Source organism: Meleagris gallopavo, chromosome 1, assembly GCF_905368555.1.
Source record: "Meleagris gallopavo chromosome 1, MGAL_WU_HG_1.1, whole genome shotgun sequence".
Taxonomy (NCBI): Eukaryota; Metazoa; Chordata; class Aves; order Galliformes; family Phasianidae; genus Meleagris; species Meleagris gallopavo.
Window position 1 is genome coordinate 145,265,987 of NC_139404.1, and position 26,597 is coordinate 145,292,583.

General features: G+C 35.4%; 1 protein-coding gene and 1 long non-coding RNA gene across 2 annotated transcripts in view; both read right to left on the reverse strand.

Moving 5' to 3' along the window:
- GPC5 (glypican 5) overlaps positions 1–26,597 on the reverse strand; it is a 657,195-nt gene that overhangs the window by 315,323 nt on the left and 315,275 nt on the right. The window lies entirely within an intron of this gene.
- Positions 8,598–26,597, reverse strand: part of LOC109363961 (uncharacterized) — a 38,490-nt gene continuing 20,490 nt past the window's right edge. Inside the window, exons 2-4 of the long non-coding RNA XR_014880867.1 lie at positions 23,292–23,358; positions 21,663–21,740; positions 8,598–20,903 (exon numbers count right to left, since the gene is read on the reverse strand). This is a non-coding gene — a long non-coding RNA (uncharacterized LOC109363961). The remainder of the gene's footprint in view (positions 20,904–21,662; positions 21,741–23,291; positions 23,359–26,597) is intronic.

The following is a 26,597-nucleotide window of genomic DNA, read 5'->3' on the forward strand; positions in this document are numbered from 1 at the left end:
CTTAACAAACATAAAAACTGGTCTTTAGAATTCAAGAGTCTGTATATTGCTAGAACAGTTTTGGCTCAAGACAGTCAGTATGTATCCTCTTTCAATATGAAGCTCAATCAACCCTGTGATTAGAACAAGACAGAAACCATATCCCAATTGTCAGTTTGGGTGTAGCTTCGGTGTTTTGGAGAGTGCAAAAGTATATATATGAAAACAAACAGTTCCATGGCACTTAGCCTCAGCACTAGAGAACTGAGTCAAGTTTTTTTTATTATTTTTTATTTCTCTTGTAGATAAAGCAATATAGTCTTTCCCACTTCACATCTTTGAAATTCTTCCTAAACATCTCTTAAATTTGAAAACCAGAATCTCCCTCCCTAAATTTCAGTATTAACACAAGAGCTCTTTAAGATGCTCACAAGATTCTTTCAGCTCAAGTGCATAAATATAACAACAAGACAACGCTAATCCATTTTTACTTAATGTCAGCTCATTTCCAGATTGGAACATAAATAAAAACAGCTTCTTGAAGATTATTCTTGTTATCACAGACACAACAATAGAGAGGGGAGAAAAGAGCAATAATCATATTCAGATCAGTGAAGTGATAATACCTGAATGCAGGAGATTAGTATCCCCATTACAAACATAGCAGTAACAGTACCATGAGGTAAAGCAAATGAAGAAATTGCATATTTCTTGTGACTGCTGCTGTAATCAAGGCATCTCATAACAATTGCAACACGCTGAATTGAGATGAATCCCACTATCAGCAAATCTATGTTAAGTATTTATGTGAATGATTTTAACTGAAGTACTATCAAATTCAATTAGCTTTCTATCACTACATTATACTAACTCTCTCTTGTCCCGGATTATGAATTTGTATGTTCATAAAGACTGTATACAGTAACTGGTATAGTTGACACGTAGCAACCTATTCCTGTGTGTGAGCAATAGGTCTCAACTTCAATGATAGATAGTGCTGTAAGCCTATCAGCAAGTTTTGTGGATCAACAGAAACAGACGTAAACAGCAAAGCAGTTGGTACTCCTAACTCTTTATAAAAATCATTTTGTAATTTTGAGAAACTCCAATGTAGACCCTCAGGCTGGATTCTGGATTCTGCTTTGTGACTGCATTACACTACATTTTATCCAGAACAATATCATGCAGTTAGAATTTATCTAAAAGGAATCAAATTCATATATTCCCAAACTCATCTGCAGGGTAAGTGGTAATAGTCAAATGGATTCTTGATTCATGAGGGCTGCTTCAAAAGTAATTCCTTCTTTATTACATTGGCTCACAACTTCAAAGGTAGATGTTGGTAGCATGGCAGTAGAGGTTGAACCTCCTACCAATATTCCATTACATTTCTTTGCCATATGACAAATGGCAGCAGAGGGACAGTCTGACAGCATGGCATCTGATCTGAAAGAGCTTAAAAGATAAGTTTTATAACTGAATTCCTCCATGCAGAAAAATGTACCCATTGATATTCCTCATAAATGTTCAGCAGATGTTGGAGATCAAGCAGTGGATGCGAGCACAGTAAGGTGGAAGGGTGGGGGGGTGGGCATGTTTCAGCATTGGCTGCAGTGACAGGGGATCACCACATCTGGTGCAGATTTTTTTTATTTTCATTTAAAAAAGTGCAGCATGCAGGTTTTTGCTCATTACTGGTAAAAAAGCATAGATAATAGCAGAGATTATGCTGAAAAATAGTTCTGTTATTTTCTTGTTTTTTTTTGTTGTTTGTTTGTTTGTTTGTTTTGTAAAGCAAATTCTCAGCTATCAAATATTGTTATCATGCTCTTTGTAGCTGTTGAAGTTTCCACTGAAATAAGAGGCATTGCTTTTGGGGCAACTTAAATATATTTAAAGTGATGCAGATACATTTTTAAGTGCCTTACAATAACATTAAGTTTACATCCATTTACAATAACAACACTAAGAGCTATCAAATAGATATTTGTGGGTTTTTACAAAAGCCTATCCATGTTGGTAGTGAGTGGTATTGTAATGCTGAGTAGACAAGGAGAAAAACAAGAGAAAGAATAGCATGATAATGCCATTATCCAAATCTTTGCCAAGACATATAACTTAGACGGAAAATAATTTCTTTTTGCCTTGTTTTATTGTGTTTAAATCAAAATCCTTTACTCTCAAAGAAGAGGGTGAGGAACTGTAAAGTATTTAGACAAATTGTTCATTTAGGGCAGTTCCACATAGTTCTAATAGAGTAATAAGAAATGTGACAACGATCACAGCTTGCAATAGCCCACTGGATTTTGAGATAGAATTTATTATGTCATAATAAAAACCATCTGCTTACACAACATTACTACTTATATTATTTAATTGCATCAATCTTATTTTCTTTCACCAGATCATTTTCCCCTGATTTACAGCATCCAAGTAGCATAAATCTAGAATATCAAAATGAAAACCAAATATTAAAGCAGATATTTTCCATTGAGACCTCAGAGCAATAGATGATCTAGGAGAACATAATTTCACCTGTGTAGTTTAGACACCAAGGCCTCATTTTATGATTTTAATTATTCTGTTTAGCAATTACAGTTTTAAGTGTTTTGTGGTAATCAGCAGACACTAATTAGACATTAAACTATAAGACATTCATTTTCAAACACTTTATCTTAATTACATTATAAATGCCAATATTAACAGATTATACAGCAGTTTGTTTGGCTGCTTCATTAAATGATTGCTAGAAGGTGCTTTAGAAGTGGAAATAAATACACACTAATGCCATTAAAGTCCACAGTAGATGTGGACAACTGAAGGAAAGAGAGACATTATGTATATTTACCCTAAAATGCAATAGAAAGGGCATTATTTACATCATCAAGATTGCAGAGTGACATCAGAGCCAACTTTCATCATTAAAGACAAAAAATTGTTCTCGGACATGAACAGATAAAACAAATATGATTCTCATATTAACTCTGAAATGTAAATCCTCATACTTCAAAGCAAAAAAAAAAAAAGCACTGAGCAAACAAAAAAAAAATCTAAATAGCATCCAAGTACATCAGTGGAATAATTCTTTTAACAGTAATAGTACTACTTAAAACCCAAAACATGAAAGAAAATATGTTTTAGTTACATTCCATTCATTCCAGTTTTTAAAATACTACCAACTTGTTTTGGTAACATCTCTGTGGCAAATTGCTACTATACTTTTTTTTTTTTTAACCCTTCTGCAACATGAGGATTACAACGAAAATGAAGTTAAACATGTCAGTATGACATGCCAATAGAACTCAACTAAACATGCAGAGGACTTCGACTTAACTCTTGTAAATATCACTTTGTGTTTCTTTAAGAAATCTCATTTTAACAACAGAGTTAAATCTTGGCAACCAAAACAGAAGTCAAAACTGCTGGATGAATCCCTTCCAGGCAGTTTCAGAGTTCATAACTCCCACTCCAAAAACAGCTGGATATATAGAATACTTATCAGATTTTTACATAAAAACTTTACCTTCATATCTGAATAGGTGCGCATAGACAAACACTTTTCCTGAAACTGATTCATGCTCACTTCAAAGTCTTTCCACAAAACAGTTAACATGCTGAGAGCTTCAACAAAAACAGTAAGAATAGGACTAATTTTATCATTTCACCATCAAAGGAAAATGGGAAATCGTTGCAGATTACAGCCAAATTCAGAACAACTTTATTCCTGTGCTTAGGATTCAGGTCATGAAAGTGAATTTTGAATGATATAACGGTAAGAAACATAGACATTGACAGCATGTCTAGAACGTTATGAAAAGTTGGTAATCAACCACTGATACTAAACAAATACACTATTTGTTATTCCAAATATAAAAGAAAATTCACCACATATTGACAAAGCTGAGTTTTAGCTGTATCAATAGTACATTAAACAGTCTGCACATTGAGGACTGCTTTTAATGCTGGCACAGAAAATAAGCTGAAAACTTTCAAAGGCTGATATGGAATCTATAAAATGGATTTTACTGAAATTAGTAAAACACAAATAACTTCCATGATTCAGCAAAAATTATTTGGAAGACTAGGATGTGAATACTATCTTGATATTTCACTTACGAGTTTCAGAATATCTTCCCTATTCAGTGTCTTGAACAGATTTACTTCTGTAATTTAACTGTAGTGCTCATGCAAAGATATCCAGTCAATCAAATGGGCCGTATCCATTGCTCACTGCTCAGCCCTAATCTTCCCCTCTTCCCCTTGAATGTTGTTCTCGCAGACAGTCCTTCATTTCACTGTCTTCCAGACAGTATCAGTTGGAAGGGTCATAACCTCCAGGGAGCACACTAACATTTAAATACTTAAGTTAATCTTATGCAAGTCCTCAGGCTGGCCCTGTGCAATTTACCTGCGTGGATGCAGCCATCCAGTCTAGCAGGGCAACGTTTTGTGTATCAACATTAAGAAACATACTACAGACAGGATATTGACAGAGGACTATGACATTCAGTAATTATCACATAGTTGTTGACACTTCTGATTCAAACATCTGAAGTTTCTAAACTCAATTACACACAAAAGAGAGAAGAGCAAAGTCTACAGTTATAAATCTTGACATTCTTCATTGCAATAATTAGTATCACTGAGAATCTAGTCCTAAAACATCAAAGCAAAAGGTTTGATGAAAAGCTTTTTAGAAATAATTAAATGACTTTATATAATTACAGAGGGTTGTGAATCAAATTCTAGATGTGTGGAATAGGTGCCATCTGACACAGTAGAAGTTGTAAGTTAAAGAGCGTGATTGTTTTAAATATATCATCCATAAAGGCAGATTAATGATTTAGTATGTGGAATTCAGACTAGAAATCATTGTCAGAAGTAAAATAAATAAATAGATAAATAAATAAAAAACAATAGATTGAAGAGGAATCACAGACAGACATTTCAGGGTATGACATTATATTAAAAAGTGCAACTTTTGCCTAGGAGAATAGTTGAAAAATTAAATTATATGCAACTTGTTTAACAAAATATGGTAAATACCACTGAACATTAATATTTTCTTTTTCACTTTCAAATTCATTCTCTGAGTTCCAAGTAGGCCACAGCACAAATAGTCTGAAATTCATGGTTCATGTTTTTTCTCAGTGAAATACTTTCCAACCAGCTATTCTTCGTTACAGACATGAAGCCAAAGGAGTCAGCAGAATAGAACGTATTTATTTATTAATTTTAATCAGTACCAGTAATGCCAAGACCTTTAAACCATCTGGTTCAGTTAAGAAAAAAGTATGGACTGCTGGCAATATTACTACTGAAAATAATAAAAATAAAAAAAAATTTAGAGGAGAAACATATGTTCTGATGGCAATTCGCCTCTGGAAAGTAGAGAGAAAAGAAACTTAAAAATATAAGAATAAACTTTATCATCACTGTTCCAGAGTTTTGAATACTCTGAGTTTCCTTCCAATATATTCCCCCTTTTTTTTTTTTTCCTCCTGTGTCTGCTAGTGCAAAAGGGGTACAGAAAAATAGCACTGTAAGTAACCAAAAGCTCCCATAATGTTCATGTATGCACATTTCAAAGGGAACATGGGTATTCACATGTTGATGACTGAAACAATCATCTAATCACCCTCTCAGATACAGAATAAAAACACTTGCAAACTAACCTGGCAGATAATGTTATCATATTTTTAATTTAACCCCTGTCACTGCCACATTTACTGTCTCTTAGTTATTCACACTTCAGGAGCCCCCCAGTCAAAATGATTGTATCAGGCCAGAGGCATGAGCAAAGGGCTGTTTCTCAAGTCAAACAATTACCTGCCTTACCCAGCCTGGACTGAATTGAGTCTGGGAACTACATGACAAGGGCAGTGCAGTATTATGTAGGAAACTCTCATGAGAAAAATCACCTTATCAATATCTCATACCCTTACACTGAGGCATGTCTCTCCATAGGGAAAATGAGAAGTCAAACAGAGAAGGAATCACTTATCTAAAGGGAACTGACTGAAAAATAACCTAAATAAAGATTTCATCTTGTTATTGCTAAGTAAATAAGGACTGAAAACCAATCCTACTGCCACTTAATTTTCAGTTCTGTAGGTAAAACAGAACAGCAGAATTCTAGTATTCAAATACAATGTCCGTAGAAAGGCACTCCAGAAAAGCTTTACAAGACTGAGTGATTGGCTGAAACAATTCAACACAGGTAAAAGAAAATTGCATTGAAAAAATATCACCTAAATCATGCTCAGGACTCACAGATACAATTTGAAAAGAAGATTTTGAAGTTAATTTTGAAAAATCCCAAGAAAGTCAGCAAAATCCTGATGATATTTCAGGTACTGTTAGAAAGGGTCTAGCAAGCAAGGTGCAAATATTGGAAGAATGTAACAGGAATGGAACAAAGATGGTGAGCAGGATCACATTCTCCCCAAATAACATCTGTTATTGCTATTTTTTAAAGATAGATATACACAAACACACACTGAGTAGATCACTGGTCTAAACTGAAAGGGTATTTCTGATATTCTTAATCATTTGACACTAAAAAAAAATATACACTTGCAGGGAAATAATAGAACAGAAAGTCCTATACATAGAATTAATTAACACTAAATAAATTGGTTATTTAAAAAGAAAGTAGAAGAATGTTAAAAAAAAACTTGAAAGCCTTTGAAAAGAAGAACAGCTCTGATTTATGGCTGGAATAAAGAAGATGCTGAATTTCCATACAGTTTAATATTTAAAAGTTGTTGGGGTCATTTCTAAGCAACATCACATCCTGATGTGGGATCATAAACAGGTTTGCAATATTGCATTGGTCTAAATGCATACAAACCTACGACAAATTTTATTGCATATAACCACTTCACTAAGCTTGAGGCATTTTAATGAAAAGCATGAGGGGACACAAATATAAGGCAAATATTTACACAGAAGTGACTCAGATTGGAATTTGAAACTGCATTTGAGCATTTGGATTGAAAATGAAAGCTGAGCAGAAGGGACAAAAACAGATTAGGCCAGAGGAAGTTATTTTTGAGCAATATGTCCTTGAGATGCATAACCATAGCATTTATAAACTCTAGGAATAAATTACACTTGAGACATTTAAATCTTGAAAAGTTTAAAGAATAGATCAGATCTCAGAAATTTTGTTCCTGTAACAGACCCCCACCACAACGTCCACCTTGTTGGCCCTTGCCCTCTTCTTTACCAATAGAGATTTGACTTTACCATTCCCAGTCCAAAACTCAACAATATCAACACTTTCTCTAATATAGAGAGTCATGCCACCACCTCTCCTTCTTTGTCTATCCCTTCTGGAAAGTTAATAGCCATCTACTGCAGCACTCCAGTCATGGGAGCAATTCTACCATGTTTCTATAATGAGAACTAAGTCACAGCTTGCCTACTGCATAATGGCTTCCAGCTCTTCCTGTTTGTTGCCCATTCTGCATGCTTTGGTGTATACATGCTTCAGCTGAGCTCTCTGGCTCACCCACTGTCCCATTATCATTCCCCCAGGCTCATCTCTAGCAGGCCTAGCTTTATCCTCTTCATACCTATTTTAAAGCCCTCTCAATGAGCTTCGCTAGCTCATAGGCTAGGAGCTATTTCCCCCTTTCTGACAGGTAAGGCCTATCAGCAGACATTAGTCCAGACATCAAGTAAACTACCTCATGATCAAAAAAAAATAATAATAATAATATATATATATTTTTTTTGCAATTGCACCAGCCTCTCATCCACATATTTATGACAAGTATTAAACAACATTTAGGCCACATAATTAAATACCACTATAGTAGCTCATGCAAAACTTAGCACTAAAGTCATATTTATAGTAAGAGTACTTGTATGCAGATATATCAGTGAGTGAGTACCATGTGAGAAGGAGTGACTAACCCAGGGTGAACATGTGCAAACAATGCATCTACTCATTCTCACGTAGGGGTTAGAGACAGAGTGAGCAGAATCTCCACTTAGAGATTGCACCTTCTGGGTACTTTGCTGACTTATGAAAGGGTAAGCTGCTTGCCCCTATATCATCTTCCAAACTATATCTTGTCAAATACCTTTATGAGCGTGCTCATATCCTGGTAGAAGGCAATATCATTACCTTCCCTTGCTCCACAATACTTAACCTGAAAAAAACAAACTGTCTACTGTGACACTTTTCTGTATTTAAAATTAATACCTATAATGCAATAGAAAGTACAGCAATAACAGCAGAGCAACAAGATCACAGGTTGCAACAAGCGAAGATTCACTCAAATGAACAGTCGTAGGCACAGAAATAAAGGAAAGAAGCTGCTTATCCTTGGAAGGCCTCAGGTATACAAAGATCTCCAGCAAGATACCCTTCCCTCTACTGCCAACCCTTAAATAAGGTCTGGGAAGGGGTGGATCCTGGCTTCACACCTTCTGGTCACTTAGGTATATTGTATGCACCTGAGCTCCTCTGGGTTGGCCTTCCCTTCCCAACAGGTGCTCAATCACTGTTTCAGGCCATGACTTAGAATTTCTTCTACAACACCAAAGCATTTTCTCTTGCTATGCAGAAAAGGCAACGTGGCCAGACAAAACAAAACAAAACATGGTACTTAAATTAAAGGCTTTATTTTAAATGGGCAGAATACAGACCTCACTTGAGCAAAACATTTAACTATATCTTTAGCTTTTTGAATATTTCCATTGCAGTCAATGAGATAATTCAAATTCTTCCAAGATGAAAAGAACATGTTGAACATTTTGCACCACTGAACAATCAGAGTAATGAATAGAATAAACACTTTGAACCTGATTCTCAATAACTGCAGAAATTTACAAAGCATTTAAGAAACAGAGCACTAAAAATTGTTTAAATGCAAAGTGGGGAAGAACTGCAACCGTTTAATCATTATTTTCTCTCTATGAAAGCAAAAAGAAATCACTTACAGTCATTAAGAAGACTATGGTTACACAGTGTTTTGTGCTAATATTCCATTCATTTCTATAATATAAGGTAAATGTTCCATTAAAATTGAGCTAATAGTTTCTGTAAATTTCATAATGTAGTAAGATCAAGAAAAACAGTTTAGCTATTATTAAATAAAAAGTCATCTTACAGTTTTTCTCAGAGATTCAAAGATATTCAAGAAGCTAGTAAGATAAGAAAACAAAATAAAAAGGATTTTAAAGCGATATTATTTAAGCATTGAAATAAATTATGCACGGCAATGGCACTAGTGAATATAATCCATTCTGAATTTCTAACTTTCATATTTTTTAATTAAATATATGAACTGGCTTCTACTGACATTTTGAAAAGCTATATTTAGAGTCAAGCCATGTTTTAAATTATTCCAGATTGAAAGAATTGATTCATGTCCAGTTTATCTAATTTACTTCACAGCCAGATGGATATAAAGAGACAGGAACGTTCTGTAACACCAGCTGTGCTCCTGGGTATGGGTAAATGACTGAAGTGTTTTATGCATGGCACCTGTAGCAGCTTTCAGTAATAAGAACACTGTAAATCAGCTTAATAAGTAAATTTAACATTCAGTTTGTGATGATTATTGTTTTTAAGACTGCAGAAAAAGAAAAATGTTTCTTGATTTGCATTAGCAGTTACGAGATAATAGATTCTGCATACACTTTGAACAGAGAGTCTCTTTTAGTGTAATATACAAATACAGAATACAAGCAAAGCCGTTAATGATATATAAGGGTTATATATATCTATATATGGGATATACATCTAAGAGGGGATACGCAAGTTTTTAAAAATACAAAAGATAATGATTCTGACTTAAATTCAGCATTTCAGTATGCAATTTGAGAGAAAACTTAATCTGCAATCACAAAGATTCTCGTAAAACTGTCCTTGCCAAACGTAACTCCCGTTGAGCAGAGCAATGCTCTAAAACTAAAACAAGCAAACAAACAAAATCATCCAAAAAGGAGAATGTGCATTTAAACTGTTTCTATTTTTCTGTTTTCATCACATACTGCTTCACAATAATTTATAAGGTGAACACAGGAAAAAGAACTGTAGCTCAAAGAAAAGAACATTTTTCTCTTCCGCATTTTCTCTATCATCATCCATGCAAATACTCTTTAAAAAGTTCCAGTTTATTCTTAACCCTGATATCTAATCTGCAACCTACAAAACAGTGGCTCAGCGAGCAGATAGTTCATTCAGAATGAATTTTTTTAAACTGAATTTTAACTATAAATTTGTGCTCTTGGCCTAATGCATTAAATAGCTACATTAGGTTTGCACCCGTAGATCTCCAATGGTTTTCCTTTGTTGTACAATTAGAAATGAAATGATCGTAAAAATCTAGGCACTACTGCTGTAGAAATAGTATTAATAATTGTTAAAATAAGTCTTTAGTTTATTCTCAGTTTTGAGGGATATGAGAATTTACTTTGTTCTTTTTCTTAACAGGGTACTTATGTGAAAGTAATAATGACAACTAAAGCATATATTTAAAACTTAAGTTGGCAAGGAAGAAAGTTAGAAAGAATATATAGAATTTCAATAGCCTAAAACCTCATTGTTATTGATGGAACTGTAGAGTCCACAAGCCCGAGAAACCTATCAGCTTGACGTACGGTTTGAACACTTTATCCATTCAAAGCATTAAAGAGATTGCATGATTTTTTCCTAAAGCCATTTATAACTGAGTATCTATCTGCATCAGTGTAAACTGAAAATAATCATGACACTAGCGGTGTATTCAAAAAAGTATGCTGTGCCACAGAAGTGCTCTCCTGCAACATTCAAGAAAAGACAAAGTTGATTTATTGAAAGTCCATGCTGGCATCTGCTGCCTCTGAAGCCAAAATCCCTCTCCAACATCGTGAAAGAAAAATATGACAAAGTATCTTTAAGCCTAGTGCTATCACTAGAATTAGGAAAGTATTTGATTCTTTATAAAGTGCTATTCAAAACCTTAAATGAGCTGAGAGAAGGCACAAAATGTCTTAATGTAGATCCATTTGCATTCAAGCTGAATTGCCACAAATCTTATCTTGGTCAGTTGTGATTTGCTTTCCGAGTCCACTAATTTTATTTTTATCTTTTTAATCTAAGAAAAAGTGGAAGGGCAGCAAATAAGGAGAAAAAAAAAAGTAGATAAGTTTTCTATTGACTACCTACAAACTGAGGCCAGAGATGAATACTAAAGGTTTAAAAACAGCATTGTATCTGTAGAGTATGTTGTTTCTGCTCCCCTGAAAGGTAAATGAGTAGTTAGGAAATGGAAGTGAAAAATCAACAGATGAAAGGTAATCAAAGGAGAAGAACCATCTTGGGAAAACCATACCAGTGGTTCCTATTACTGTAGTAGCTCTGAGGTTTGGAAATCTCAGAAGATCTTTCTCAAATCGTGAACAGTTTCCACTGAGGGGATATCAGCAGTAGTGGGGTGGCTTGAGTTCAGCATAAAGAATGGAGAGATGCACAGACATCCTCTTGTAAATTCAGTAACTAAGCATGTAGGAGGAGCACTTGGGAGGCCTAATTACAGAGCCTGAGGCATATTGTCAGATTCCCTGTTTGGCCATTTACTTAAGAAGAGCCCTGAATTGTTCCAAGTACCAGGGCAACCAATCCTGTGAAATGTTAAATACAGGAGCATGCTCTGAGATATATCCTCCTATTGGAAAAAAAACCTAACAAGAATAAACAATGTTAGAAACCACTGACAAATTTATAATTATCGAACAGTTAGTAGTTACTTAAGGATGTTGCACAGATATTCCAACTAGCAGTTTCAGATTCTCAATTATAAGCAAAGATTAAAGCATATCTACACATTGCATATGCTCACTGTTAGGAAATGACATGATGTGCTATCATAGCAGCTGAAGTTTGTAACTCATTTTTAATCCCTTAAATAATTTTGACCTGTATTAATCAGATAAGTAATCTGAAATGTGCACAAATGTTTTAATGATATTACCTTCTCAGCACATTCCTTATTCATTTAGGCTCTACTGAGACTATGTCACTTGGGAACACTTCTATTTCCCAGACTTCAATGTTAATATCGGCCATACTCACTCCATCTTGGGGATGAAAAGGGGTCGTACCTGATGTTGAGATCATGCTACAAGTAAAGGAAAACACTTTCTTGGTAAAGAAATGCAGACTGAGCTGAACCATGCTCAAGTGTCTCAGTTGGAATCATCTGGTGACAAATATCAGTTCTGTCTCATCTTGCCACAGGATAGAACATAACCTTTTATATCTGTTTTTAGACAGAAGACCTTGTTTATGCATTATGAAAATACACTCCAGATTTGGTTTCAGTGGAGTACAGTGCTTATGGTCTTCTACATGCTGATATGCTAGCAAAATATATTCAGAAATTATATTGAGCATATATTTACTTTAACATCCTAACTACTTCTTCCAAATATCTTTCTTGAAACTATATACAAATTCAATTTCAAGAGATAATAGTTTCCATATTTCATTGGCAGATTACAAATTTCATCTTTGTAATAAGTGAATTTTGTTCAAGGATCTGCCAAGCAGCCATATACCAGGATCTTATTTTCATACATTACAACTCATTTTAAATTTCAAATAATCCCTCTGATTAAAAGACTGAACTTCTGACAATATGTCTCTGACTTTACATTTGTTCCTTAGGGCTCTCCAGAGCTGTAAAACATAGCTCAATAAAAAGCTTAAGATAAATGTATGTTGCTCACCATTTAGAAAAACAGTGTCTATAATGTTACAAAAATCTAAAAGGATATATTCACCAGTATCTAATATATTTCTGTACAAAACTATGTTGATTTTTCTTATTTTACCACCAGTATCTTTAAATACATGGAGGAGCAGATCTGGTCTGTTAATGTAGTTAATGCAGAAAACTGTTCTATGTAACAGATAGCACAGCACTCCTGTGAATTTTAATTGATTTAGTCTGCTGTACTACACCATAAGACTAACACCATCATACTGATACTTTCAGAGCAATCAACCAGTGCTCTGAGTGAGCAGGAGTTGTGCTCTGGAACCTTTTCCCAGCAGGATCACAGCTTCTGCGCTTCTAAATTAAAGAAAGGTTCTAACTGATTCTCTTGAACAAAACCATAAAACTAAACTATAAAATATTAAATAGAAATTGAAATCCATTTCTATTGGAGAAAAGGGAGGGGAAAAAATGGGATTCTTTAGCAGTGTTCTCATGCTTATACCTTTTTATATGAACTATGTAATCAATCTGCATTATAATATTCACTTTACATTTACCCATATGACTGATTTAGAAATGAAATCACTGTCACATGAGGGTACTAGACAGAATTACTATGCCTTTTCTTCTATCTTTTGCACTAGATTTCTAATATCTGGTTGTTTTTTTTGTTTTTTTTTTTTTCCTTTTTACTTATTTATTTTAGCTTTCTCTGTCCAGCACCACCACTATTCCTAACTGTGCTCAATACTTTCCATGCAGTTGAGCTTGAATTTTCATTATTCAACCATAATTTACCTCCTAAGTACTCCCAATTTATGAGGTTGCTGCACAGCACACTGTGTTTGGGAATATGCATATGGGAGTACAGCAATACCCTCTTCTTCATGTTGTATTCCAGATCTTATTTCTCTTAGATATCTTTGCTGCACTGGTCTGGATTCAGAATGAGGAATTATCAGTTAATCCTTACCACAGTTTTTCCATGAACAGCAGCTGAAACAGTTGATTTTAAAATAGTTTTTGTAAGCTTTTATAAAGCGGCTTTTACAACTATTTAGTTCTGCTTTGTTAGCAAAACTGAAAACTGCAAGGATCACATTCCAGCATGTCAGAAACTTCTGATGCCACATCATGAAGTGATCAGAAATATTCTAAGAGCAGAGCTCATTAGACTGAATAATTCTAATATGTGTTTCCGGGTTCTCCTCTAAATTATAAAGTCACAGTAAATACTGATGTCTTCTTAGGTAACATCGGTACTCAATAATTCATGGTACTGGCAGGAATGTAGCATATGGGTCCTTGCTAGATTTATTCCATCTTCCGTATAGGAGAAACCCATTACCTTCATAACCTGGACTTTCACATTCCTGCAACATGCCTCCACTGTGTAGTCCCCTAATAAGAGCTTACCTCCATGCCATCAGCTTTTCCTACCACTTCTTCATAGGGGTACATGGCTACCCTCTCCATCTCATCTTCCTGACATACTTGTTATTGATAGTTGTCATCACCTATGTGAAGTTATGTAATTCTAAAGCCAGAAGTCAGGACCTCCATATAGTCAGTTATTCCCCTGAGATTGCTGAGCTTCAAATATTTAGATTTAGGACCTCCAAAAAGGCAATTATGAATCAGTTATTCACTATTAATTGTCTAAGGCATCCACTCTGCAACTCAAGTGAGCTTCTCAATGCAGGCATAGAGATTTTACAGATATGTTTCCTATAATGTTTCAAAATGGCTAGAAAGTTTGTTTTATAAATAAGTGGTGCCATATGCTCATCTGATTGCTCAGAATTTCAAAATTTAATCATGAGAATCATGACTACATCAGAATAGCCCAATCCAGAAAAGTGAAAAGAACAGTTTCTATGTGTTTGAATGAGGGAAATTGTGTTGATGTATTTCAACATTCTTTCAAAATAATTGCTCCTTAATTGCCTGTCAGTAGGTATCTGATAATTATAAAGGCAGAGGTAAATTCCAAACAAATTTGACACAAAAGTTGAAGTCCAGTATTCTGTGGAAATCTTTGAAAATCAATGACTAACATCAATTTCAAAAGATAAAAAGGAGAGATTAGTTGTATTTAGCTATGATTAACTAACTACAGAAACAGATTGTCTTACCAGAGTGGAAATGACGTGAAGGAAGTGGGAGTGTTCAAAGGATCAGTCTTGCACTATACACTATTAACATTAGAACCGTGCCTATATTAATGTTGAAAAGAACAAATTAAATGTCTACAAAGGATCAGGAACTTTAATCAGGTTAATTATTTTATTAGTTCAATAACTCTGACTTCAAATTAGAAATTACAACTTGTTTTACCTCTGTTGTTTTCTTTATCCATCAAGTTTGGTCTCTATGAGCTGTATAACAGCTAGAAAATGTGAGGTGAAAGCATGAGCATACTCATGAAAAAAAAAAAAAAAAGAGAGAGAGAGAGAGAGAAAGAAAGAAGGAAAGAAAAGATATATTGAGAAACTGGCATTGAAGTATGATATTTCAATTTTTAATTAGTAATCTTGGTGACTACTGAAATGCCGTTTTCTCTTGAATAAATATAAAAGAACTCCGACTAGAAAAGGCTCAGAGAGCTTTATTTTGCATGGCTGCCACCTACAGGAAATCGATGAAAGCTGAAAAATCTCAAATCTGAGCAGCGCTCCAGTACTCAAAAGAAATTCAGTGAATTAGCATTATATAAAATCTCTACATTCATAAACCTGGGGTGAACATAAAGACAAACTCAAAATCAAAACTAAAAACACAATGCTGTTTAGGTCAGACACTTCTAACTTCTCTAGCAACCGCCAGAACACTTTTGAAGTACAAGATAAAGAAGAAGTACCAATTGAAATAGAATAAAATGATCTTGGATATTATCAAAGCCAAACAATTTGAAGTCACAGTGTTCGTAAAACACAGTTTTATGTTTTGGAAGATTGCAGTCTTTTTAATAAAAATAAAACTCTAAGGCTGGTCTTTGTTCTTAGTATCTCAACTGCTCTAGTCTCCGCAACATAGATAATATATACAAATTAAATACTCCAAACAGAAATATAAATGGAAAGAAATACGAAAGGAATTAGGCTGCGTAAACTTGCTATAATAGCTTCACTGGAACATAAAATTGTAAAAAGCAAGCTAAGTGAAACATGATAGGAACAAATCTGGTATTGAAAGCTTAATCAATTAAGAAACAGTTAAAAATTTTAATAATGCTCTCTAAATAATAGAGTATTTCCGCTGCATGCCAATTCCTTACCAGCTTTATCTACAAGACTCTTGTCAGGCAGGACTTAAACAATTTGATATAATATATTTAAAAAAATTACATCCTATTCCAAAGAGAACTCTTGTTCAATTGATCTTGTAAAATGTCAGCACTTTTGTAGTACTGTTGGCAAACACAGTAGTAAAATGTAGGGGAAAGATTTGGAAAATGATAGGATCCTGCTAAGCTCTAAGCACATTCTAGTACTTATTGCAGACAAAAAGCCATGCAAAGGGCTGTGTAAAGCAGATATATGCTGAAAAGTAAGTGTAAAAACAGTAAGTCCGGTCCTAAAACTATGCAGAATATACTTTACAATTACTAATTTATCTTATACACACAATGACACTATATTCCTGCAAACAGTTTCCATAACCTTAGCCTAGTTATAGGAATATTAAAACTGCTTTAAAACAAGCACAGAGTGATTTTTCCTCCAAGGCTGCACCATCAGTGCATCAGTTCTCACTGATCTTGGAAAGAATTTTAGATACGAATGCAGCAAAATCAAACCCCTTGTCTCCTTCTATAACATTTTCAAATAACATAGAGAAGCAAAATAGCTCTGACAAAGTGCAACTACCACTGAACAGAAATGATGCTCTGAGGCATAAAGTAGGGTCACTGTAAGTCAGGAAATCCAAGCAAACAAATAGATCTGTGAAAGAAAAAAAGGGAAAACTGTTGGATTGGAAGAAAATTGATAGATGCCTGCTCTCAAGCCTCACAAAATATGCCAATACTTACACTTCCTCCATCACCAAACTCTTTCATAACTTTGAATTTGATAAAATTTAGGTAAGACAAGTAGTAATCATGCTTGACCAACCTGATAAGCTTCTGTAATGAAGTGAGATGGATGAGGAGGTAGCAGTGGATATTATCATCCTTTGACACTGTCACCCATAAGATATTAATAGAGAAGCTTTTGAAGTATGGACTGAATGAGCAAATAGTGATGTCAATCAAAAGGTGTCTGAATGGCCAGAACTAGAGGTAGTGGTCAGTGTGCAAAGCCTAGTTTGAGGCCAGTGGAGTACACTGGGATTCAGTACTGGATCCAGTCCTGCTTAATATCTTCATTAACTTCTCAATAGTGTGGTAGGAGTGTAATCTCAATAAATGTGAAGATAACATGAAACTGGGGGGGAGTGGTTGACTCACAAGAGGGACATGCTGCCATCCATAGGGACCTTGACAGGCTGAAGAGTTGGACTGACAGGAAATTAGTGGAGTTCAACAAGAAGTACAGAGTCCTGCCCCTGGGGAGGAACAACTCCAGGCATCAATATTAGCTGGGGGCTACCAAGTCCAGCAGAAAAGTACCTAAGGTCCTACTGTACACCAAGTTCAACATAAGTGAGCTATGTGTCCTTACCATAGAGAAAGCTAATGGTATTCTTGGCTGAATTAGACAAGTATTGCTATCAAGTCAAGAGAGGCAATTCTTCTGCTCTGCTCAGTATTGGTGAGACTATACCAGGAGAATTATGTAAAGTTCTGGGCACCACAGTACAAGAGTGATCTGAACATACTGGAAAGTGCAAAGTAAGGCCACCAAGATGACTAAAGGACTGGAGCACATTTTGTGGGAGAAGCTGAGACTGTTCAGCCTCAAGGACACTCAGGTGAAATCTCATCAATGTCTGCAAGAGAAGATACAAAAACGCAGAGCCAGGCTTTTCGGTGGTGTCCAGTACCAGAAGAAGGTATTGAGCACAAACTGAAAGAAAAATTATTTCCTCTAAACATGGAGAAGAACTCCTTTACTGTGGGGTGACTGAGCACTGGCAATAGGTTGTCCAGAGAAGCTGTGATGTCTCCTTCTTGGAGATCTTCAGTGGTCCTGGACAGTGTGCTTCAAGTGGCTCTGCATGAACAAAAGTGGTAGACCACCAGATGACCTCCAGAGGTCCCTTCCAACCTCAGCTATTCTGTGATTCTGTGGTAATACAGTCAGAAAATACTTGTGAGAAAAATACTGCTTTCTGTAATTTCACAAATGCACCCAATTACATTTCACTAGAACCTGTTTAGACAGTTAAACTTAGAAGACTGGAGACTTCTTCATTTATTCCTTCCTATCAAAATTGAAGATAAATGGTGGTGTCTATAGTCTTAATTTTCATCTTCATTTGTTTTTACATTTGCTTTTATGGATGATTGTGCACTGACTTCTTTGAAATAAAAAATAGCTCTTGTAGGTGACTTGAAATGCAACTAGTATGTTAGCTAATATTTCCTCTTCACATTTTCATCTCAGCAGAGCTAATTTGAAAATTCAAGAGAAGTACTTTTTTCAAGAAACAGGTATTTCTTATTTAAAAAAAAAAAAAAAAAAGAATACTGTCCATATAAAGGCTTCAAAATCCTTTAAAGTTCCTATCTTCTGAATCATTTAAGCATATAACACATAGAAATAGATATAAGACATAAACTTAAATATTTTGCTGAATTATCTTCTAAGTATAACTGAATATATGTCTGGTTCTCCGGGGAAGGAACATTGGGGAGTGACAGCAAATTAGACTTAGAAATTGTGTACTAAATTTCTGAATAGAATAGCTCAGTAAAAACAATGCACGTGTAATCAAAGTAGATTGTGTGACAAAAGACTCTGCAGACTTTGTTGAGAAATGAAAAGAAGAAAAAATTTTGCTATGACAAATGCAGACTTCTAATAAACTACTGGAATACTTAATGTTAAAATACCCTATGTAATGGAGAAAATTGCTATCAGTTATTCTTCTTTGTACCCTCCCTTCAGGTACTTACAGATAGTAATCACATTACTCCTGAGCCTCCTCCTTGCTGAGCAGTCCAAGCTCTCTCAGCTTGTTCTCAGAGGAGAGGTATTCCAGTCCTTTGGTTCATCTGAATGGCCCTTATTTTCAGTATGTCCAGATCTCTCTTGTACTGAGGTGCCCAGAACTGGACACAGTATTCCTATCTCATCAATGCTTCTCTTGACCTGCTGGCGATACTTTGCCTAAAGCAGCCAAGAATACTATAAATGAAGTTCTACAGAAGACATACAGGGCCAAATCAAACAAAGAAACTGATATCAACTTAGGTAACTGAGCTCTGTACAGAACGCATGACAAGAAACAGGTATCCAAAACACTAAGCACGCAAACGACCCTTGGCAGGGGACACAGCTCATGGAGAAAATTTCCAAGAAAAAAGAGTGTGAAATTGTACCTTTTTTTCCAGAATTTAAATATTCACTATGGATTCTATGATCAAGTACCACTTCTTAGATATTTACAATTATTCTTTCACATAAATAAGGAACTGGAGCGCCCACTTAGTCCTAGTTTCTGACTGTTGTACTGCATCCTATATGCAAGGTACTCCCCGTGCTCCTCTTGGAACTGTTTTAACTGCTCAGCAAAGAATTTCAGAAACAGGTGAGTGAACACATGAAAACATCAGCCTGGATTTCATGGTTAAGCAGACATCTGATATGTGTTCATGCTGAAAGGGATGTGTGTGTATTTTTATTGAAAGAAGTTTAAATCAAGGGCTAATATTCCTGAAATAAAATATCAGGCATTTGCATACTGAAACATTGAGTTGTTCATCTTAACATCCTTATGAACTGCCCACGTGTCTTGGTTGGATACATGTTATAGACAAATTCCAGGAATGTAGGAGAGAAATACATCTTTAGAAGGCCTTCATAGACGACAGTATTTTAATGACAGAAATTTTACTGCTTGTACTGTTTTCTTTGTCTTATGGATTAAAGACTTCTGAAATGTCCCATTAGCTATTAAACTATGGTCTAGATTGCCATGGACTTCTGTTTAATTTCCCATATATTCCCTCTGTCTGTGTTCACTGAAATAAAACTGTACCTCACTTCCACCCTATCCTGACAACAACGTCACTGCAATTCTGTTCTCTTTTGGCAACTCCACAACCTGCAACAGCACTATCAGGTTCTCCCTATATCCACGTCCCTTGCTTGTCACAGTTTAGCAGTCTTATATCACCAAATCCTCCCTGTGATATCCTCAGATCCCTCAAGCAGTAGTTCCTCCAACTTCAGTGTTACCACATTCTTGCCTTCCTTTTTGGTACATGAATCAAGTTTGTTGAAATCATTCAATGTCCCATGGCTGAGTGACATGTTCAGTGTGGCTGATGAAGGCTACAAGATCCAGAAGTTATCAGTAGATCAGCCAAGTAATGGTAGATGTTGTGTCTCTGTGCAGACTCCAGTATTTTAGCAGGCTACAAAAATGTTCATGACTGAGTAGCAAATCCATTTTACTGCAGGTATCACATTTCTTTCTATACTACTTTCTGTATAAAAAAATAGTTTCATTTAAAAGATCTCTTTATCACACTGTATTTAATTAGGTCAGTGATTGGCATACATCTACACTGTAGTCAGAATTATAATACTTTTCTGTACCTCGGGAATCACATCATAGTAATCACATATCTCATATGCATGTTGGTGACACATACTCAGGTTTCATACTGTAGGGATGCATGCTATAGGCATATTCGTTTTAAAACAAAAGAATTAGTAGGTTGGCTCCAGCTTGCATCCAAAATGGCACTACTAATACTGCCTGCTCTTCAGGTTCAGCTTGCAATGTGGTTTTGTGGAATTTTAAACCACATCTTTCTCTCATTTCAATAGACAACTACCTCACCTGAAAATGAATTACTCTTGGAGATATTTTGATGAGAGGAAGAATTTTCTAAGCATTTCTCATACATAAAATATATCAAGTCCATGTGAAATGCCTCAAACAGAACACTCAGCTTGTAGCAGAGGATTTCAATTTTACCTTTTATTCTCTGCAATAATTACAAGCAGTTTTCCTCTTCTTTTCTGTATTTGAATGGCATATTTCATTTCACACATCCATTGCTTTCCAGCCAGCACTGTAATTCAGCTAAAGGAAAAAGCTCAGTATTTGAAAATGTCAGCTGCCCAAAAGATATTTGGAAGTCCATGAGTGTTAACCTTTCTAACATTTGCTTAAAGCCATCTGAAATTAATTCTCCTCTCTGCCTTCCTGTATCTAAGTAAAGAGAAAGAACTATTCTATGACAACTATGTAAGCAGAAACTGATAGAAAATGTATGATCTCTTAGGGGAAATCTGACCCCCTAATACATGTAAATAATTCCCATTCAGTTATCAGAATAAATTATTGTCTCCCAAGATTGCTACAGAGTAAATTAAAGTTATGTTCAGCACTCTTAGTTCGTCTTATTTAGTCTCATAAAAGTTCTTTTTCCTCTGATATTCAGTGCTCACCTTTCTTATTAGTTCACTGGCCATGAAACTAAATGAACAGACATAGAAATATAAATAGCTTTAAATGATCTTAGTGTTCAGGATATTTATTTTAATCATTGATTGTCAGTTCACCAAGTCAAAATTACTGGCAGAGACATAAACACTGAAGAAAGCTTCAAAATCATTATCATATCAAAATCTACATTTTTCCTTCTGAAATACTTAGCATCTGCTTTTTCTGTCAGAATCACATCTAAGCTCCACCTACATTTCCTTATCATCCATCCCATTTTTACATATCATTATCTTCCTAAAACATGATAAGGCTTGATATCTAGCCTCCTATCTCCACTATCTTACCAGATGTATATCTCCTCAACACATTTCTCCCCCAAGAAAAAACAGTTACCCTTTTGCACAGCTGGGTAGTTTGACTGTTAAACTGAGATTGCAACAAGTACTAGGTGCCCTCTTGTTCACCAGTAGTCTGTGGAAGAGAAGAAAGCAGTGCAGTTAGTATCTATTAGCTATATTGTGTAGAACAGTCATTTGCAGTCTTGGCATAACATTATAGGGTACTGTGGTTTTATTTATTTATTTTTTCTTGTATATAATCTTCACCTCACAGGAGGCATAGAACCATAATAAATGGATGAAGGATACACTGCCATATTTAAAATGGGGAATGGACAATGATGTTCTCCAAAGCAAAAAGATGCTACATCTAAACTAACGTTGTTTGTTCTAAGCATGCCCTTGCTCACAAGCCTACAGGCCATCTAAATTCTGATAAGACATTGACATGGACTTGCCATATCTAAATTATATATTGGAAAATAAGTATCAGCAAACATCTAACAGAACAAAATATCCATCAATACTTTACACATAGCATAGTATCAGCATTTCCACGGGGTCACACTGTCAATAAACAGCCTCACACATCATGTAGGGAAGCATTCAACACAAATGCTTCTCTTCAACATTCACTTGGAACACATCTTTCTATTTCTACTGTGCTATTTCTGCTGTTCACATTTATCTTTGCCATAGAGACAGATTCTTTTGACAGTATTAGTATAGAGTCTTTACTGAAAGGATGCATCTGACATCTTGAAGCAAAGAGTGGGGCAATTGCCAGGGCAACAAAGAGTATCTTTCTGGAACATTTCACACTATTCTCTCAATCAGGAGTTCCCTCTATTCTTGATAGGAAATTTGGCACAAAGGATATCTCTTCCTGTACGTATGATCTTATTCCGTGCAACTGAGAGCAGTAACAATTGAAAAGCTTTAAATTAGGAATGACAACATATGAGGTACTTTTCTAGAAACCGACACATTCCCTACCATACCTACAGTCTTCAGCCATGACTCAACTCCTCTAAAGGTGAACATATACTTTCAGGCAACTGACCAGATGCTGAAGAATTCTCAGAGGTGGTTATTATGCGTTCATCCCTAAAACCATGAGGATTACCCTGGCTTATTGCACCTTTCTTTACTTCTGAGAAGAATCTTGAGAGCCATGCCAAACACATGAAATCAAAATGTCTAGGTCACCTTCTAGTTTACCTTACCAACTGCTGCCAGCTTTTCTGATAATTAGGAAAGGAGATGAATAACAGCATGAAACATGTGCATAGATAGTCTGGAGGCAGCTGCTGTCAATGGTCCTTAAACTTTATTCTCTGCTGTGTGCTTCCTTCTAATAGGAAGCCTTCTCTGTTTTTCCTACCTACAGAGAAATAAAACAGGCAACCTATTAACAGTACATTACACCTGCCAAACACATGCAGGTAGATGATGTAAGGGAGGTCTCTCTAATCCTTTCCCATGCACGGTATAATCTGACTTCTGCCTCAAACCTGCAAAATCTCATGAAGGCCAATAGTATTTTGGCCTTCCCACTGCACCCAGAGGTTGACTTAGTCTGATCGGAGGTGGTTTTGTGAAAAATTTGTTCATGTGGCAACATGCCAAATCAGAATTGCCTCAAGACTGGTAACCAGCACCAGTATTGCTGCTTACTTCTAACCTTTCTAGATGTGTGCCCCTGAAGGACTGTGAATTCCAGGAAGGCTATCCAGATGTACAAAGTTCACCTGTAAGAGAGAAATAAATGAATCACACAGATTTCTAGAGAAAAAAAAAAAAAAAAAAAGACAGCATAGCACAAACTGTCAAAATGCAAATTGATTTACAATAAACCATTCTAAAGAACCAGTGTAGCTAATCTGTCATTGACTTATAGGATCAGCCAGTATGTCTGGGAAAAACAGTGGAGGTAAAAGGAGAGAAGGCATAGTCTGCCTACCTGCATCATCCATAATTCTCAGTCTGACTACTGAAATGAGATGAGTGATTGTATCCGTATATATGTGTTATGCCTAGGTCTCCTGTGATAATTCGATTGCATCCCACACATTTCTAGGCCTTGGTAGGGCTTTGGCAATGATTTTATATTCAAAGACCTGATAAAGATTGATATAGCACATATGTCCCAGTCCAGCCTCTGCTCACAGCCGTCCCCAGGCTGGTGCTGCCCCCACTGGGCCTTCTACCTGACCTATTCCTGGCTGGAGCAGTGGGACAGGCCCTAGGTGCCAGGTCTTGCCCCATGGAAAGATGCTTCCACCTCCAGTACTCTGGAAGCAGCTGGTTGCACTGCAGTATGACAGGACGTTTTTTGTTTTTTGCTTTCTTTGTGTGTTTTTTTGTTTGTTTTGTTTTGTTTGTTTGTTTTTGGTTTTTTTTTGTTGTTGTTGTTGGTTTGGTTTGGTTTGGTTTGGTTTGGTTTTTCTGTGGGGAGGAGACAAGGGTTTGATCATTGAATTTACTCTCTGCACAGCCCTTATATATCAATTCCAGAACAGGCAAAATAGGAAGGCAGACCACAAAGGTCATGGTGAATTCAAAGGTCTGCTCTCACAGGCTTTCACTTCCTCTGAAACTTGAAAAAAAGGAAAGATATTAGATCTGTCAGAGCTAATAGGTTGGTTCTGTGAAAAGAAGATTGAGGAAACCTTTCTCTACCGCCTGTCACTGTCCCTCTCAGCTTTTGGTCACTTCTACTTACAGTTCAATCCACAGTTCATTGTGTTCAGCTCAATATAAGCTGATATAATTGTCTGTTTGGTGAGATATAGAACGAAGGGAGGTGAAATTATTATAGGTCTTGTAGATTTTCATGCTGGTATCGATATCACAAACACTTTAATCATCATCATCTTACACTGCTACTAGAAGATGCAGACTTGCTTCTGTCTTGTCCATTCTCTTTTTTTTTTTATTTTACTTTTTGCCCTCACAGATCTTGTGCAGCCAGGCAGGGAAAATTAAACCAGTGCTAAATAAATCCCTCAAAATATGTCAGTTTTAAGTTCCGCCAGTTGCCCAATTCAGTTCACCATGTGGTCAGATGAACATACATGCTGGCACAAAATATGTAGTTGTGCTGGGCAGGGGAGAGGAAAAATTGTCTCTTTCAGAACCTATGTCAGTTAATACCACTCAAAATGTGAAGCTCAGTGAAAGGTAGGGTAAGATGAGTTAGAGTTACATATTTTTAAATATCAGTTGGAAAGGATATGTATCCAAGATGTGTTAGGAAGATGTGGTTAGACATCTATCTCATTACAAGCTAAAGACAGGAAGAGTCAAATATACATTTTTAAATATGAAAATCTCTGCAGTTTTCTGAAAATATTACACTTAAATTCTATGATGTCATAGTGATGCTAATAAGCTCAGGTTTGTATTGCTTATTTTATTGACAATATATGAAACTAAGATTGTTGCAGGTATTGGGGAACATCTAAAATAAACTGACAAGATATTACTTGTTACAATGATGGAAAGCAGATGAGCTTTTATTTCTGTTTGACCGCTCTTTCTCTAATTTTTGGAGCACTGAACTTTAGTAATAAAAGCAATAGCAACTTCTTCCTTCTTTTTATGATAAAGTCAGATGCTCCACAGATTATTTCAGCAAGATTTTATGGTAAATGGTAACTAAAAAGCTCTCAAATCCCTTCTTGAACTGATTTCTTCCAAAAGTTCTCTCTGAGATTCTTTCCTATAACATCCCCCAGACATGATTTTGTGTCTTTCCAAATACATTTTCTTTTATGGTGAAATGTCTATCACCACCAGCCTATGCCTTCAAGCAGTTCACACATAATTCTTATTTGAGGTCAGTGCATGTTCTGCTGTGAGATGTCCAAAAAATCAAATCCTTAGATAGTAAGTTCTTGGAATGTGAACAACTACATACTCATCTATTCTTATTTTTAATGTGCTGTTTTGGGGCATTTTTTTGGTTTGTCAGCTGGTTGATGAGGTTGGGATTTTGGGGAAATAAAGACACCTATAGAGAAAATACTTTAAAAACTGGTAAATAAAAAAAAAAAAGAAAAGAAAAGAAAAGAAAAATGAAAATAAGTGTGGAAAGCTTATTGAAATATATTGTGTGGACAAACTGAAATGGTCCACCCCAAGTTTGATCTGTGTCTTTAGTTAAAATTCATAAAATTAAATAAAACTGTTAAATAACAAAAAAGTATTTTCAAATTGAGAACTAATGCTCTTTAATTTTGAAAATGTTCCACTTTTTAAAAATTTTCTTTCAGTATCAGTAGTTTTGTCAAATTCATAAATATTCACAATACTGACTACTGCTGAATATTCACATTCTATCTGAATAAATTTGGAGAAAAATTGCACTCATTTTTAATACTTTGCTGTAATTACATTATTAGGTACAAATTACAATACTGCGCAACCCAATACTCCATCATCAGTAGAACTGAAATCTGAAGTGTCTGTTTAACAGTTCTCCAAAAGATCAACTTTTTTGTATACCAAATGTGATGCATAATATGTCTATAAATCACAATTATACCAAGGGGGATAAACGACTGAAGAGAAAATAAAAAAAAAGATTTTGTGTATTTTGGATATTTTCAGATAGGTAATAAAAAATATATAAAAATATGGGCAGTTTTCGTGAAGTTCTCAGTTTATAATTGATAAGATAAATCTTGCACTACAATGGAGGGAGGATGATTAGAGGAAAAACAAGAAACAGAATATGAAGAACTCGAGATGACAATAAACTTTGCAGGCTACATGCTACATGTCTGTATGGCTCAAAATAATGTGTGAGAACTTTATAGCTTCTGATAGTGAACAGAGAGGAAAAAAGAAGATAGAAAAAATGGATGTTTTAATTTTGGTATTGGAATATCAGAAAACTTGTGGACTCAGGAGCTCCAGTGTATTTGCAAAGAACATTAAAGATTCTATTATACCTGACACAGTGAGATATGACCTGTTCAAAAGT